Raw genomic sequence first — 18,366 nt, forward strand, 5'->3', positions numbered from 1 at the left:
AAAAAGTATGTGTTAGTGGGTGAAAGTTGCTATGGAAATATCTCCACAAGAACGCAAAAGGCATTATTAACAAAAACTTTTGACTCCAGCTACAATAACATCTTTTTGGTCGGAAGAACATTTGAGAAAGATCACGCTGATATGGCCTTAAGTAGCGTGTAAAGCTAGATGATGTTGCAGTTTGTAAACAACATAAAAATTCGATTACAGAAAAACAATAAAAATCTCTGCAGGCTATACAGTCTGTGCGAGCAAAGCAGCGGGCACTAACATAGTTCATGTAATAAAGTGAACTAATATTTCATCTGTTGTAGTCAAAAGAAACCATCTCCGATAGCACTCGAAGAACCCACAGCTGTGGCCGGACAATTGTAGTTCCATCTGGTGACAACAAATAGTATCCGTGGACTCGGAGTTGTCCAGTCCATGGTTTACTCGGTTCCACCGCTTGCACATCCTCTATCGAGATACTACCTTCTATGGTGTGTGCAGCAGTGTGGTGGCTCATAAACGCAACATGGAACGGATTTCCCAAAAAACAGTTAAGAAAATGGTTTTCCATCATTTGCAACCCTTGTCCCATCACTCATGAAACAGTTTCAGTGCATCATTCCAATACCACATTTTACCCTAATACTGTGTCGAAGAATAAAATATCGAATGCACAGCCAATGTAGTAAGACTGTTACAGATCGTAGAGATGGACTGCTTGCACAGATGGGGAAAGCTGGGCTAGGAATGAGCGACTGCTGTAGCGAAGTTTTTTTTTTTTTTTTTTTTAAGAGGTGGAGCCCCTCCACGCCCACACCGGAATGATGGCCAACACAAAAGGTCTACTGCCATCTCTGCATAAGGGTTAGTATTCACTAAAGTGAGGTATCGCAGGAAGTGGGTACTGCGATGTTTGCGTACGTCTGGTTAGGATTAACCATTAATACGCGCTCATCTGGAGATAGATTGGTCGAAATCTGACGAAGGGTAGCGGTTTGAAGGGCAGAAGAAAAAAAGTGCCAAGGCAAGAGCCAAGGGAAAAAAACCTCTGCGAAAGTTAGGTCGGGCGGCAAGAGCAATAGCGGTTGTCTTGCTGCCTGCGATAGGTTGTGTAAGGATAGGCTTTGTCAGTAGTGGGTATCATGCATGTCGATACCTTGACGTTGTGCGTTTGTGCTGCTCGGCGGCTGGCGCTGGGTGCTGGCACAGAGTCCTCGTTCAGCGTCAGCAACCTGCAACAGTTAGGTTTGTTATCGATCTTGTGTCCGATAGGTCATATACCGGAGGCACAGTGTGAGGGAATGTTGGCAGGTTGTTTGTGCGTCTGTGGGCCAGCTCGTCGGTGTCCCTGCTGTGGCCTGTTGGTCGGCTCTAATAGCAGCTGGTAGTTGCCAGCCAGTGTTGCTGATATACAGGGGCTTGCCGACGTTTGTCGCTGTTTGCGTATGTTAGTTAACCACAGGTGGTTATGCCCTAGCTAGCAGTGTCTTTGGCTGTAGCGAAGGAAACGTCCCGGTATTTGTACTCGCATGCGAACTTTTTCTATCTGATGAAATCTCCTGGCAAATTAAAACTGTGTGCCAGACAAGGACTCACACCTGGAATTGTGTGACGGACGAGGACCCAAACCTGGAACCTTTGCGATTCGCAGATGTTGGTCTTAATGACTGAGCTCTGCAGACCTTGCACCTCTCTTCATAATTTCCGAACTTTACAACAGGTTCCACATACTTTACAGAACTGGCAGCCGTTGAAGAAATGATACTGCATGGAAAGACGTGTGCACATTAGGTCCAAGGTCCTGAACCACTGATGAGTTCATGAACCTTATCCCAAATGCACTTGACATGGCCGGCATTTGGTCCAAAATTCCTTAGTCCTATAATGTTACATATGTTGTTATACAGAGCGTTTAGTTTTGCAAGTTTTATCTTTAAATATTTTATCCAATGTTTGTTGTCACATGTAGTGTTCTATGCTTCTGACACAGTTACCTCACATGGAAATGGCGCAGTGACAGCCTGTGGGATCGTTTCAGAATGAATCTTCCACTCTGTGCAATGTTTCTGAACTTAATGTTGGTTTAGAATTGTGTGCCCATGAATGGTTACAATGATCTTGCATGGGTACTTACAAGGGAACCTCCCCATCGCATCCCCCTCAGATTTAGTTATAAGTAGGCACAGTGGATACGCCTTGAAAAACTGAACACAGATCAATCGAGAAAACAGGAAGAAGTTGTGTAGAACTACGAAAAAAATAAGCAAAATGTACAAACTGAGTAGTCCACTGGCACAATAGGCAACATCAAGGATAATGCGAGCACTGCAGCAATCTGGTCCCGTGGTTAGCGTGAGCAGCTGCGGAACAAAAGGTCCTTGGTTCGAATCTTCCCTCGAGTGAAAAGTTTAATTTTTTATATAATCAACTTCGCTCTCCAAAATTCTAGGACACGTTCAGATTTGCTTGGACGGATACAGGATTTGACGGTCTGCAGGCGGAAAAATTTGAAAACGTTAAAAACCTATGTTTTGACAGAGCACAGGGAAAACTGTGCGACTCTGAAACTATTGCATTCATTTGTTGCAGTTTATGTGACAAACTCGTATGTTTTCATCACTTTTTTGGGAGTGATTATCACATCCACAAGAACCTAAATCGGGCAAGGTAGAAGAATCTTTTTACCCATTCGCCAAGTGTACAAGTTAGGTGGGTCGACAACATATTCCTGTCATGTGACGCACATGCAGTCACCAGTGTCGTATAGAATATACCAGACGTGTATTCCTGTGGAGGAATCGGTTGACCTATGACCTTGCGATCAAATGTTTTCGGTCCCCATTAGAGAGGCACGTCCTTTCGTCTACTAATCGCACGGTTTTGCGGTGCGGTCGCAAAACACAGACACTAAACTTATTACAGTGAACAGAGACGTCAATGAACGAACGGACAGATCATAACTTTGCAAAAATAAAGAAAGTAAAATTTTCACTCGAGGGAAGACCTGAACCAAGGACCTCTCGTTCCGCAGCTGCTCACGCTAACCACGGGACCACGACGTTCCTGAGCTCACACTATCCATGATGTTTCCTATCTTGCGCATGGAATACTCAGTTTGTACATTTTGCTTATTTTTTTCATAGTTCTACACAATTTCTTCCTGTTTTCTCGATTGATCTGTGTTCAGTTTTTTAAGGCCTATCCACTGTGCCAACTTATAACTAAATCTGAAGGGGGTGCGATGGGGAGGTTCCCTTGTTAGTAGTGTCTCTTCAGGTGCCCCACTTCCCGTAATACCCCACATATTTGTTGTAGTGGCATTGCAGCAATTCTAGTTTTAGAGTCCGTGCTGGACACGGTGTCCAATGTGCAGTGACCAGTTTTCGTCCAAAGAGCTGGGCGGTTGTTCAGAAGGGGAGGCCATCAGTGTTTGTCACCTTTCGGCCTCTCTGCGATGGCAGAACTGAGACGCACACCGTGCAATCTTTCTCAAACGATTTTATAGAAATACTTGGTAAAAAAATTCATTTGTGCGTGCCTTAGTGCTTTATATGTGAGATTTATGATGTGACCGTCACTTCTTTAATGGTCATAGTTATTTTGATATTTATGTGGTAGTAAGACACTGTGTGAAATTCAAAAAAGTTTACGATAAAGAATAGGGGTCACTATAATTTTGCGTTTGGTGGATATTAATAATATGTTGCTGTGTATAAAATATAGTTAACATACTGAATTTTTCTTTAGACTTGGGTGGAGATCTTTATCTGTCACTAATCTCCAGAAAATTGGTCTGATGTTCCGTACTCATTTGCCATCACCCTGCACCAGTGATAAAGCCGCAGTGAAATATTCACAACATTCCTCATGTTTCGTAACGGTTTGAGGTATCGAAATGAGATTTTAGCGAATGATGATACGGAAAGAGGAAAGTATTTTGCCAAGTGATTATTATGCTAAACTTCTTTATCTACTGTGTTATTCCACTAGCCACAGATTTTTTTGGTGACAAAATATGAATTTTAAGGCCCTCAGTAGCTGATGAAACGGGAAATGCTATGGTTTTGGAACAACATAAGTGATAACATTACACACTTATTTTGTACCGAGGATGTGCTTTTCCATAAGATACTGACCTTACATTTCCCAAGCTTCTCACTTACTAAGCCATTGTTTCAGAATTCTCTGAAAATTGCATCTGCACAACACGTTAGGGACGCGATACTGTGTGAACTCTGTTGTCTTTTGGTAAAAGAAGCAAATTTTAACATGGCAACAAGATAAATGCGAAGGTTTTACTCAAAATTCGCCACTCGTGCCACTTCTCTGTCAAGTTACAAATTGTTAACCAGTCAGGCGGTAATAAATAGTTGCATTTTGAGTGAAATTCTTTTGAGGTACTGACCAAAGCAGATGTGACAGATCTTTTTGAGTGGTCACAATGCAAGTGTGGGTGTGTAGGGGTCCTCCCTAATATTAAAAAAAAAAAATGTGCGCTTAGGTTTCAATTTAGAACGTCAATTTCCCCTCCAGCGCTCGGCATTTCCCCTATTGCGCCGCTCGCAGCCCCCACTGCTACCGCTCTCTCTGTCGTCTGCGTATCTACCCGCCGTGATATTCTGCACGGACTCTGTTTGTTTTTCTGGAAACACGACGCATCGATTTCTGTGGGTTGCGTTTAAATGCTACACATACCGCGGGAACGGTGACATGTCACTTAATGTCTACTGCTTCTCGCTTTGTCACGAACACTTGCAGTCACTTTAAACTTTTCGTATCATCCTTTGAAGCTTTTCACACCCGAAGGATCTCGATCAGTGGCACTTAAGATCTGTTACTGGACAATAACTCTTGTTTCATGAAATCACAAACACATTGGACTTCCTCCAGTGTAGGCCCCAATGTGACAGCAGTGCTCCTAAATTACGCTACTTATAACGAGAGAGAGAGTACAAACAAGACGCTGTCAGAGCACATGTAGAAATGTGCCCATAAAAACTTCGAGTTAAGATACCTTTCGCAAAACAACAGTAGAGTATTGTGGAGTGGCATCCATAAAAAGCTTTGAGCTAAGGCGTCATTTTCAACAAAGTGCAGAGCTGTGCGTAGAACAGTTCCTAAGTAGTAGTTTTTGTAACCAGAGAAAGACCTAGTACTCACTCTGTACATCCGAATATCAAAATGTAGAGAAAGATAGGATAACAAGAGGAGGACAATATGAAATTGCAGCGAGGTGTTGAAGAAAGCAAAATACGAATTAGGCATCACATCGTTCTGCCCATTTATCAATTTGTCTGCTTTCTTCTATGTTCATACGTTCCTGCCCCTTCTACAGAATAAAGTATGCCTGTAAGATACCAGTGTTTTCTGTCATTATGCCCTCTACTATTCTTGCACTCTCCGTAATAGCCAGGCGTTTCAACATGTAATAAATGATGACTAACTGAAACCCTCAGCTGCCGACAGGTGTTGTTGATATACCTCGACGTGGACAGCTTAAAATGTGTGCCCGACCGGGACTCGAACCCGGGATCTCCTGCTTACATGGCAAACGCTCTATCCATCTGAGCCACCGAGGACACAGATGAATGGCGTGACTGCAGGGACTTATCCCTTGCACGCTTCCCGTGAGACTCACATTCCCAACTGTCCACAATTCCACAATTCTACATATATGTATTGTACCTTATAGACATTTGCCCATTCACTCATTACTCGCGCACGCTTTGGCGATTCCCGTAAGTGCGCATTCGCACAGACGAAGGTCAATGGCTGGGTAGCCTTTAACTACAGGGTGTTTCAAAAATGACCGGTATATTTGAAACGGCAATAAAAACTAAACGAGCAGCGATAGAAATACACCGTTTGTTGCAATATGCTTGGGACAACAGTACATTTTCAGGCAGACAAACTTTCGAAATTACAGTAGTTACAATTTTCAACAACAGATGGCGCTGCAGTCTGGGAAACTCTATAGTACGATATTTTCCACATATCCACCATGCGTAGCAATAATATGGCGTAGTCTCTGAATGAAATTACCCGAAACCTTTGACAACGTGTCCAGCGGAATGGCTTCACATGCAGATGAGATGTACTGCTTCAGCTGTTCAATTGTTTCTGGATTCTGGCGGTACACCTGGTCTTTCAAGTGTCCCCACAGAAAGAAGTCACAGGGGTTCATGTCTGGCGAATAGGGAGGCCAATCCACGCCGCCTCCTGTATGTTTCGGATAGCCCAAAGCAATCACACGATCATCGAAATATTCATTCAGGAAATTAAAGACGTCGGCCGTGCGATGTGGCCGGGCACCATCTTGCATAAACCACGAGGTGTTCGCAGTGTCGTCTAAGGCAGTTTGTACCGCCACAAATTCACGAAGAATGTCCAGATAGCGTGATGCAGTAATCGTTTCGGATCTGAAAAACGGGCCAATGATTCCTTTGGAAGAAATGGCGGCCCAGACCAGTACTTTTTGAGGATGCAGGGACGATGGGACTGCAACATGGGGCTTTTCGGTTCCCCATATGTGCCAGTTCTGTTTATTGACGAAGCCGTCCAGGTAAAAATAAGCTTCGTCAGTAAACCAAATGCTGCCCACATGCATATCGCCGTCATCAATCCTGTGCACTATATCGTTAGCGAATGTCTCTCGTGCAGCAATGGTAGCGGCGCTGAGGGGTTGCCGCGTTTGAATTTTGTATGGATAGAGGTGTAAACTCTGGCGCATGAGACGATACGTGGACGTTGGCGTCATTTGGACCGCAGCTGCAACACGGCGAACGGAAACCCAAGGCCGTTGTCGGATCACCTGCTGCAATAGCTGCGCGTTGCCCTCTGTGGTTGCCGTACGCGGTCGCCCTACCTTTCCAGCACGTTCATCCGTCACGTTCCCAGTCCGTTGAAATTTTTCAAACAGGTCCTTTATTGTATCGCTTTTCGGTCCTTTGGTGACATTAAACCTCCGTTGAAAACTTCGTCTTGTTGCAACAACACTGTGTTCTAGGCGGTGGAATTCCAACACCAGAAAAATCCTCTGTTCTAAGGAATAAACCATGTTGTCTACAGCACACTTGCACGTTGTGAACAGCACACGCTTACAGCAGAAAGACGACGTACAGAATGGCGCACCCAGAAACTGCGTTGTCTTCTATATCTTTCACATCACTTGCAGCGCCATCTGTTGTTGAAAATTGTAACTACTGTAATTTCGAAAGTTCGTCTGCCTGAAAATTTACTGTTTGTCCCAAGCATATTGCAACAAACGTTGTATTTCTATCGCTGCTCGTTTAGTTTTTATTGCTGTTTCAAATATACCGGTCATTTTGGAACACCCTGTATGAAGACAGTAACTGTTCTCGAAAGAACAGATTACCGTTGTTGACCGTGCAGCTCTTCCCTGGAATAAATGATGCAGTCGCGCTATTCATCTGTGTCCTCGGTGGCTCAGATGGATAGAGCGTCTGCCATGTGAGCAGGAGATCCCGGGTTCGAGTCCCGGTCGGGGCACACATTTTCAGCTGTCCACATCGAGGTATATCAACAACACCAGTCGGCAGCTGAGGGTTTCACTTAGTCATCATTTATTCCAGGGAAAAGCTGCACCATCAACAACAGTAATCTGTTCTTTCGAGAACAGTTACTGTCTTCATATATATATAGTTTCAACATGTTTGTATCAGGTCTGCTTTTTGTCTGTCTGTTCCATATTAATTTTATAGTTGATTTTAAGTAAGTTTCCTCAAGAGCTAGAGACTTGAAAGTTTCAATATAGCACTGGACTGGATGACAACGCAGTATTAACACGCTTTCTTGTCCGGTGTGTGTGGCGGCGGTATTATGTTTACCATTATAATTTCCCGATGAGTTAGAGACATGAAGCTTTTAACATAGATCTTGGCTCGATGACAATGCAGTATTAACGCGCTTTCTTGTCTGGAGTGTGGCGAATGGTACTTTGTTTACCACTGCTATTTCCTCCTTTCCGTTCAACTTGCGAATGGTCCGTGGTATGAACGGTTGCTGGTAAGTCCCTTTATGAGCTCGATTCTTCCTTATTTTACCTCAGAGTTCTTTCCGTGAGATGGTCGTAGGAGGAAGCAAAGTATTGGTTGACTTAGGTGAACAGAAATCTCTTTTATAATCTCATCAAAATGTTTTTTAATCAATTCAAAAATTTGACACACATGTACTTCAAAGCAGAAAATTGTTATTTAAATAAAAAGAATTCCTAATGTAATCCGTTTTTAAAACTGACTAAAAGATATCAAATTATCCTAGCCCCATACAGATTCCTTACACCATACGGATAGTTCTGATAATTTGTGCATGTGAATTATTAATAGATACGAAAATACTTCTAGAATTTAAAACGAAAAACGTGGCGAGCATACAATACATTGATGCATGAATAGGCCATATCCTTATTGTTATCTATTCCATACGCCACACGTTTCCAGTCATAACTCACACAAGCATTTTCATAGCTACTATAAATTCTAGAGCCCAAATTTTCAAGACTATTTGTGTGGAATGAGGGATCTATGGGAGGGTAGGAAATACTATTTGATACTTTTTAGTCTGTTTTAAATACTTGTTACATTAAGTTGTTTTCTATTTAAATAATTATTTTTATACTCAAATAACAAAACTTGTGCCCTACTTCCTGCGTCTGATACCCATATCAAATTCCTCTTGAATTATCTCGCGTACACTGTGTTATCCCAGAAGCGTGTATTTCATGTTGTAAGTTAAAATAGCATTGAGCTACCACCAGCTATGCTTTGCAGTGGCAAAGTACCGGTTGTTTCGGAAAGAATATCTGGATTATAAGGCTTTGTAGCATTTATTACATTTAACATACAGTTACAATTGATACATGAAAGAGAGACTCAAAACACTTTTGTTTGTATACCTGCATTACAAGCTCTACAGCCATCAGACCAGGGATTATGTGCCAACATCGCAAACGAAATGTTGCTGCATGACAGTGTAGATTTTCTAGACGTCTTCAGTGACGAATAGTCATTTCAAACGAATGCACACAATGTGCCCGTATGGCGGTCAGAAAATTCCCACGAGATGGGACAGCTGCAACGAGGCACCCCTAAATTTATTTTTATTTTGTTTCACTTATTTTGTACCACATTCCAGTGGATAGTTTAAGAGCGCTTCGTTTTTCGGTGAAGCATCTGTAACTGGTGTTTCATATCTTGGTGCTCTAGATCTATGGCTCTCTCCCCAACTGCAAAAAGCTGAACGGCAAAACTTTATTCGGCACCAAGACGGTGCGCTGCCTCATTGGCGCAACCAAGTACGCGACTAATTAAGCATTGCTTCAACCCCCGGGTTCTTTCAGATCCCAAGGCCCTTTTTATCTACAAAGAAACAGTTTTAACGTCGAGTTTTAAGCTTCTCGTCCTCCAGATATGCTTGTTATGCACTTTTTATAGCACTTCCAGATACAAGAGTAGGTGCAGTGGTTTCCTGAAGTGCCATTTTAATCATCTTCACATTCATTAACATCCGCCTCCTCTCCAACCTGCATATCATCCCGTCGCCTCACTCTCATATCCGTTTCTAAAAACTGATTCACTATCACTCGTATGTATATCTTCCAAAATCTGCACGAGCTTGCAGCTTCTTTCAGAGCGTATATCATCATCCATTACTTATAAAGCATAATACCAGGTGTAATTTCAACAAAACGCCATTCCTAACTACGAATTTTTTTCCAACAACACATATGTATGCATCTACCACGGATTGTTTACAACAATGGACATATCATTATTACCTGGGAGAGCGCATCATTGCTAAGTTTTCATTTTCGTAATAAATTTGAAATATAACCCCGACAGTCGCATATTGTATACCTGACCCCACTACAATGATTTCGGGTTATAGTCCTATGAACTGCGATATAACCATAAATAGATACGCGATATGCGTTTGTTAGTGTTATATTTCAAATTTATTGCGAAAATGAAAACTTAGCAATAATGTGTTTTCTCAGGTAATTATTATATGTCCATTGTTGTAACCAATTCGTGGTAGATACATACATGTACGTTGTTGGAAAATAATTCATAGTTAGCAATTGCGTTTTGTTGAAATTAGACCTGGTATTATACTTCATTTGTAATGGATGATGATACATGCTTTAAAAAGGAGCCGCAAGCTCGTGCAGGTTATGACAGGCATACAAAAGGGCTTCATAATAAATCAGTTTTTGGAAATGGATATGACAGTGATGTTAATGCAGAGTTGACGGGAAGATACGTAGGTGGGAGATGAGGCCGATGTTAATAACTGTGAAGAAGATTATAATTGTACTTCAGAAAGTCACTGCACCTATTCTTGTACCTAGAAATACACATACAACGTATGACAGTACCACATGATGTGCGCAAGCAGTCTTTCAGGAATGTAATACGTGAAACTGTACATAATCCTTGTGACATTAGACCAAAATTACAGACAAGGTCATATTACTGTCTTCGTCTTTTTATCGCCAGTCACATGCAGAGTGTAATAGTAATGCATACCAATAATCGTGCAGAAGACAGTCAAATTCTGTATCCATATCTTTAAAGCTGGATTGAACTTACTTATACAGGGCTACAGGCATTCTCTGGCCTACTAATAATAGCTGATTTACATGAGGCACGTGGGAAACCTTTGAGTGAATTTCGAGCAGATGAGTATTTTTCGAGCCAGAATGAGCTTTTCAAATTTCGTAGTATTCTGTTGTGCTTCCGGTTCGATGATAAAGAGAAGAAAGAAAAGCTATTTCTGGATCAAAAACTGAAACTATAGTTGCCACTATTAAAATATTTGTTGATGCACTCATTTCGTCTTATATCCCTGGGCCTTACACTGACCACTGGCTACCTCGACGTTGGATGGCGCCTGGCGGCGCTGCGAGCACGTGATGTAGTAAGAAAAGTACAGAATGTAGGCCTAAGCGGAGCAGACACGGACGGGGGGACCACCCTAGCGAAGATATGGGGTTGCAAATGGGGAAAGCCATTGAGGTAAGCAACTTTGACAAAGGGCAGATTATTATTAAGCATAACCAGTGAACGAGTATCTCCAGAACGGTGGAGCTGGTTGAATGTTCACGTGCTACTGGCGTGAGCGTCTACGAAAAGAGGTAGGTCAGTGAAACTACCACTAGGCGCTAAATGGCTGGACATCCGCGACTCTTCACATCACGTCAGATTCGGAGGCTTGTCCGCTCTGTAAAGTAGGTGAGATGGTGATTTGTGGCATCTCTGCCGAAAGAGCACATTGCTGGTGCGCACACAAGCGTTCCGGAGCACGGCGTTCATCGTACATTGTTGAACATGGAGCTCCGCAGCAGACCACCCCTACGTGTTAACGTGTTGACCCAACGACATCGTCATTTACGATTGCGGTTGGCACTGGACTAACGGGATTTGACTGTCGATAAATCAGAACGTGTCGGCTCTTCGGCTGAATCACATTTTTCTACACTAGGTCGATGGTCGTCTCCACAAACGCCGGCATCGTGCTGAACAGCGGGTCGAAACGTGTTATGCTGTGGGGGACATTGTCCTGCACTTGCATGGGACCTGTGGTAACAATCGAAGACACGTTGTCAGCTGCAAACCACCTGCATCCTTTCGTGCTTGATGTCTTCCCCGACGGCGACGATGTCTTCCCCGACGGCGATGTTATGTCGCAATAATATAACTGCCCATGTCGCGGAGCCGGAACCGTGCTACAGTGGTTTGAAAGTCGACATAGTGAACTCACGTTGATGTCTCGCGGCTATCAAATCCGCTTGATGTAAATCCTGTGGAACCCATCTCGGTAGCTATCGGGCGCCGTTACTGCGTACGCAAATCAGCGGCCTGTTACTTACGCGAATTACATGACTTGTTTGTAGACATCTAATGCCACATACCTCCACAAACTTCCCTGATACGCATAATCAGTGATGTATTTCGTTCCAACAATGGAGAAACAAGCTACACTGCTGGCCACCGTAAATGCAACACCCTGAAGGAAGCATCCGAATCAAGTGAAATTTACACCATGGGTTTCCAGCGATGAGATATGCAACTGATTAGAATTTCAGCGCAGACGCACATCACGCGCGCCTGTGGCGCCACCTCATAGCGCCATTTAAGGCTTGGCGATTTCGACGAGTGTACGTTCGGCACGTGTGTTTACCTTGTGGTTGTTTCACAAGACGATCAGTTATGCCTCGTAGACAACAGCGAACATCGTTCGATCAAGTATCCGAGTCCGACAGAGGAAGGATAGTGGCTAACCGAGATTGTGGATTATCATACAGAGAAATCGCTAGTCGTGTTGGACGAAACGAAACAACTGTAATGCGGATATGTGACCGTTGGATGCAGGGGGGTACGGCGGACCGACGTGGTCGATCGCATTCACCTCGGTGCACCACTGCACGTGCTGATAGGCAAATTGTGCGCATGGCAGTGACGCATCGCTCAGTGACATCCCGAACCATAGCACAGCACATTGCGTCTGTAACGCATCATCCAGTGTCTGCGCGTACCATTCGACACCGTTTACAGCAGAGTGGTCTGTCCGCAAGACGTCCATTGCTTCGTCTACCATTGACGCAGAACCACAGACGTCTCCGTCGCCAATGGTGTGATGACAGACGGATGTGGACGGCAGAATGGAATGACGTTGTCTTTACTGACGAGGCACGCTTCTGTCTGCAGCACCACGATGGTCGGATTCGAGTGTGGAGACACCGTGGAGAGAGGATGCTGGACAGCTGCATTATGCACCGCCACACTGGTCTTGCACCGGGTATTATGGTATGAGGCGGTATTGGATATTACTCTCGCACGCCTCTAGTACGCATTGCCGGTACTTTAAATAGCCGGCGCTACATATCCGAGGTGCTGGAGCCAGTTGTCCTTCCTTACCTTCAGGGCTCGGCCACAGCCATATTTCAACAGGATAATGCACGACCACACGTGGCACGCATTGTCCAAAGGTTCTTCGTCAATAACCATATTGAATTGCTTCCCTGGCCGGTTCGCTCTCCGGATCTTTCGCCGATAGAAAACATGTGGTCCATGGTTGCTCAACGAGTGACCCAGATTACATCCCCAGCTGCCACACCAGATGATCTCTGGCAACGTGTGGAAGCTGCTTGGGCTGCTGTACCCCAGGAACACATCCAACGTCTCTTTGACTCAATGCCGAGACGTGTGGCAGCGGTGATCTCCAACAATGGCGGCTACTCTGGCTACTGATTCTGGCAGGAACCACATGTCACAGACGTCTGTAAACGTAATCATTTGGTACTTGGTCAACATGTCATCTACAAAATAAATTTTGTTGTGCTACCTCTTGTCTTTCTTGGTGTTGCATTTACGGTGGCCAGCAGTGTATTACACGTTGGTCATAATCCTCTGTCTCATCGGTGTATATTACAGTTGATCAGTACCATTGTCCTTCCAAGGTGCATTTTCGTCCACAACCTGGTAAGTCAAGATAAAAGTGTGGGTTGCTGTAGATTTTGAGACCAGATATGTTATGTATGCGCTACTGCGAACGGGGATATCTGTTGAGGAACGGGAAATAAACCAAGAGAAACGGTTAGTAGATGGTTTAGTTGATGGTAACTGGTCGGAACACTTCCACTGATAACCCTTTTACAAGTTGGAAACTTCAGTATAGCATGTGACAACAATGTGCACAGATCCCACACTCTGTAATTATTATTTTGGTGCAAATATTTTACATACTGCTGTGGTCGCCCACTTAATACATTGTAGCGCCTACTACTTCGGCATCCCGCTTCACGTCCAACGTACACGGGATGCCTGCATCACAGAGCGTGTATTCAGCAGGAAAGCTACATAATCTGTTTTGTCATTATCATTATCATTATCATCATCATCATCATCATCATCATCATCATCATCCCAAGCTCGTCGCCACTAAAGTATGTGCGCTAGCAGAATAGAAATGTGGAAAACGCAAATCTTAAAGAAAATTACTCACCAAGAAAACCCTTTGTGTTCTGCCTTACGGCACGTCTTGTCATGGGGGAAGCCTCGTCAAAGACGTCCACCGCATGAGCGTCTAGGGAAGTGATTCCAGTGGTGGTTTCCCGTTGCCTTCCACTGATGATCAAATAATAACACGACACCCAGTCCGTGAGCGGAGAAAATCTCCGACCCAGCCGGGAATCGAACCCGGGCCTCTTGGCGTAACAGACCGCCGCGCTGACAACTCAGCTATCGGGGCGGATGGACTCACCGAAACGAACCAATAATACAGTCTCCAAAACAACAACAGACTCGATCCCAACGGCGGATCGTCACAAATATGAAATAACAAATAATAATAATAAAAAAGACCCGATTCTACAATGTCAAGATGTTCGTCGACTATGCCAAGTCCATCTGGAAGAGATAGGCTAGGTAGATTAGGCGTCTGGCCGTAGCTGCAGGCTTGGCAGCTCTGTATATTTCCAAGCGGTTTGTCGAACTGCCCTTTTCCGGCAGTGCGCCGCCCTATAAAGCCCATTTGGCGGATTTATCTGGCGGAACTATTTGCGATCAGGTGCCTGGAGTATCAAAGTAGTTCCTGGGCTAGCTGCGATCTCTGGCGAAGCTTTTCTGCAGGCACCGTGACCGGGTAGCGGTCCCTGGCGGCCATTGATGGAGACCTGGTGTTGTGTCGCGTTGTGGCCGCCGGTAAATATTTGTGTTGACAACACAGAGGTCGTTGGTTATCCAGGTGAATATACGCCCTGTGATACAGGCATCCCATGTTGGTTGGACGTGAAGTGGGAAAGGGTGTTTTTTTTTTTTAAATGTGAACATTTTTAGGTTAGGCTCTACCGTGACTGTTACTGACATTAAATGAAACAACAAGTTTACTGTTACCAGTCACCGTTTTATTTTTACTTTTTCCACGACGCGTTTCGAAGGTTTAAACCTCCATCATCGGGTGGATTTACATTAGTTAGTATCACATACAGGGCTATTACAAATGAACTGAAGCGATTTCATAAATTCACTGTAGCTCCATTCATTGACATATGGTCACGACACACTACAGATACGTAGAAAAACTCATAAAGTTTTGTTCGGCTGAAGCCGCACTTCAGGTTTCTTCCGCCAGAGCGCTCGAAAGCGCAGTGAGACAAAATGGCGACAGGAGCCGAGAAAGCGTATGTCGTGCTTGAAATGCACTCACATCAGTCAGTCATAACAGTGCAATGACACTTCAGGACGAAGTTCAACAAAGATCCACCAACTGCCAACTCCATTCGGCGATGGTATGCGCAGTTTAAAAGCTTCTGGATGCCTCTGTAAGGAAAAATCAACAGGTCGGCCTGCAGTGAGCAAAGAAACGGTTGAACGCGTGCGGGCAAGTTTCACGCGTAGCCCGCGGAAGTCGACGAATGAAGCAAGCAGGGAGCTAAACGTACCACAGCCGACGATTTGGAAAATCTTACGGCAAAGGCTAAAGCAGAAGCCTTACCGTTTACAATTGCTACAAGCCCTGACACCCGATGACAAAGTCAAACACTTTGAATTTTCGGCGCGGTTGCAACAGCTCATGGAAGAGGATGCGTTCAGTGCGAAACTTGTTTTCAGTGATGAAGCAACATTTTTTGTTAATGGTGAAGTGAACAGACACAATGTGCGAATCTGGGCGGTAGAGAATCCTCACGCATTCGTGCAGCAAATTCGCAATTCACCAAAAGTTAACGTGTTTTGTGCAATATCACGGTTTAAAGTTTATGGCCCCTTTTTCTTCTGCGAAAAAAACGTTACAGGACACATGTATCTGGACATGCTGGAAAATTGGCTCATGCCACAACTGGAGACCGGCGGCGCCGACTTCATCTTTCAAGAGGATGGTGCTCCACCACACTTCCATCATGATGTTCGACATTTCTTAAACAGGAGATTGGAAAACCGATGGATTGGTCGTGGTGGAGATCATGATCAGCAATTCATGTCATGGCCTCCACGCTCTCCCGACTTAACCCCATGCGATTTCTTTCTGTGGGGTTATGTGAAAGATTCGGTGTTTAAACCTCCTCTACCAAGAAACGTGCCAGAACTGCGAGCTCGCATCAACGATGCTTTCGAACTCATTGATGGGGACATGCTGCGCCGAGTGTGGGAGGAACTTGATTATCGGCTTGATGTCTGCCGAATCACTAAAGGGGCACATATCGAACATTTGTGAATGCCTAAAAAACTTTTTGTGTTTTTGTATGTGTGTGCAAAGCATTGTGAAAATATCTCAAACAATAAAGTTATTGTAGAGCTGTGAAATCGCTTCAATCATTTGTAATAACCCTGTATATGTGTGTGTTGTTACGATTTTGGAGGGATTTTGTTTACAAATGTGGCAGCATACACGTGATGTGTTACGACAGCAAAAGGAACCTGTGACCACTGGAGGCAGTGCCACAAGTCCCTCCAAAATCGTAACAACACACACATATGTAATACTAACTAATGTAAATCCACCCGATGATGGAGGTTTAAACCTTCGAAACGCGTCGTGGGAAAAGTAAAAATAAAACGGTGACTGGTAACAGTAAACTTGTTGTTGCATTTAAAGGGTATTTTTGTTTCAAAAGGTGTGGTGTGGTGTAAGTTCGAGAACCTCTTGTCGACCTCTATTCAATAGTCTGGGAATTCTGACATTGCCCTCACAGTATATATTTTCTTTAATGTCGTTTGTTCTTAGCAATATTAGCATGTGGAATGCACTCCCTTGACTCTAGTGCAGAAAGGAGTGCAGTATTCTGCTGCATGCATTGTCAATAAGCTACCACAAGAACTCACAAATCTTAGCAGTAGCCGAAACACTTTTAAGTCTAATCTGAAGAGTTCCCTCATGGCTCACTTCTTCTACTCTGTCGAGGATCTCTTGGAAGAGCTGAAAAATTAAGCAAATTCCAGTGTTACATTGTTGATTTTCTTAATTTAAACTTACGACTTGTCGCCTGAATATGTTTCTTACATTTCATTTTATCTGTTTCTACTATCGTGTCATAATTCCATGTATTGACTCGTTCCATGACCATGGAGACTTCTCCTTAATTTGGTCCCATGGAGCAATATATATATATATATATATATATATATATATATATATATATATATATAAAGTAGGCGTTACGATGTATGAAGTGAGCAACCACAGCACATACAATTACTACAATCACTTTGGACTGAACAAAGACCCTATATATATAATCTCCAAAGCTTGTATCGTACAAGGGTTAAATGACGTTGTACCCGAGCGTTGGATTGGCCGCAAGGGGCTAGAAGACACAGCTTGTTTCGCACGATCTCCATGTTCACACACAATCTGACGCCATGAGACTTTTTACCTTCGGAAGTTCATAATGGATGATGTCTATGTGCCTCGACTACCAGCTTATTTACCCGGCCTTAGAAGCAGCATTGTGGCAACAATTACTCCAGACACACTGATCAAGTTTTGGGAAGAATTCGCCTATGGACTCGATGTGTGTTGCCTGCCTAATGGTGCGCTCAGTGAACACTTTTAAGACAAGCTGTTTGAGTTGCTCTTCCATTTGATGCATTGCCTATAATTTTAAGCTGAATGTGATGAATGCTTCAAAGCCTTAAAACGCCGATGTTCGTTTTGAAACAGCCGGTGCGTTGCTGTCGGTGCGGAGGAATAGCCTCGCGTGCGAATAAGTGAGTATGAGCGTTACATCACTCGTCCCAGGGGTGGGGGCGAGGGGGGGGGGGCAGCCCCCTTCTCGCAATGAGCAGTAGAGCGAGAAATCGATAGGGGGCTGTCTGGGAGCCGGGCTGGGTAATTAGGGCTGTTTAGCGGGACCTTGCAGGAGCGGCGGCTGCGGCGCACGCCGAGCCTCAGGTGGCCCCACCATCGATCGCAGCAGCTGTCACACCACGGCTCACAAAGGCGACTGGACGTCGTCACTTAGCGGCCAGACCACTAGACCACACTCCCCACCCCCAATGCCCTATCACTGATACTTGAAAGAAACACGCCCGTCGATAAAACACCTTAAACCATCCGATCACTTTACAAATAGGTCACCTAGTGAGCTGGCGCAGTGTTTAGCACACTGGACTCGCATTCGGGAGGACGACGGTTCAATCCCGTCTCCGGCTATCCTGATTTAGGTTTTCCGTGATTTCCCTAAATCGCTTCAGGCAAATGCCGGGATGGTTCCTTTGAAAGGGCACGGCCGATTTCCTTCCCCATCCTTCCCTCACCCGAGCTTGCGCTCCGTCTCTAATGACCTCGTTGTCGATGGGACGTTAAACACTAATCTCCTCCTCCTCCTCCAAAAATGTCATTGTGTAAAATATGTCA

General features: G+C 44.3%; 1 protein-coding gene and 1 non-coding gene across 2 annotated transcripts in view; both read left to right on the forward strand.

The window, feature by feature from the left end:
* The window catches only part of LOC124718977 (corticotropin-releasing factor-binding protein), a 1,088,124-nt gene that overhangs the window by 158,737 nt on the left and 911,021 nt on the right, over positions 1-18,366 (forward strand). The gene's annotated exons all lie outside the window — the stretch shown is intronic.
* On the forward strand, positions 7,427-7,500 carry Trnat-ugu. The gene has a single exon. It is a non-coding gene; the product is annotated as a tRNA-Thr (tRNA).

This window comes from Schistocerca piceifrons, chromosome 10 (genome assembly GCF_021461385.2).
Source record: "Schistocerca piceifrons isolate TAMUIC-IGC-003096 chromosome 10, iqSchPice1.1, whole genome shotgun sequence".
In the NCBI taxonomy this organism is placed as follows: Eukaryota; Metazoa; Arthropoda; class Insecta; order Orthoptera; family Acrididae; genus Schistocerca; species Schistocerca piceifrons.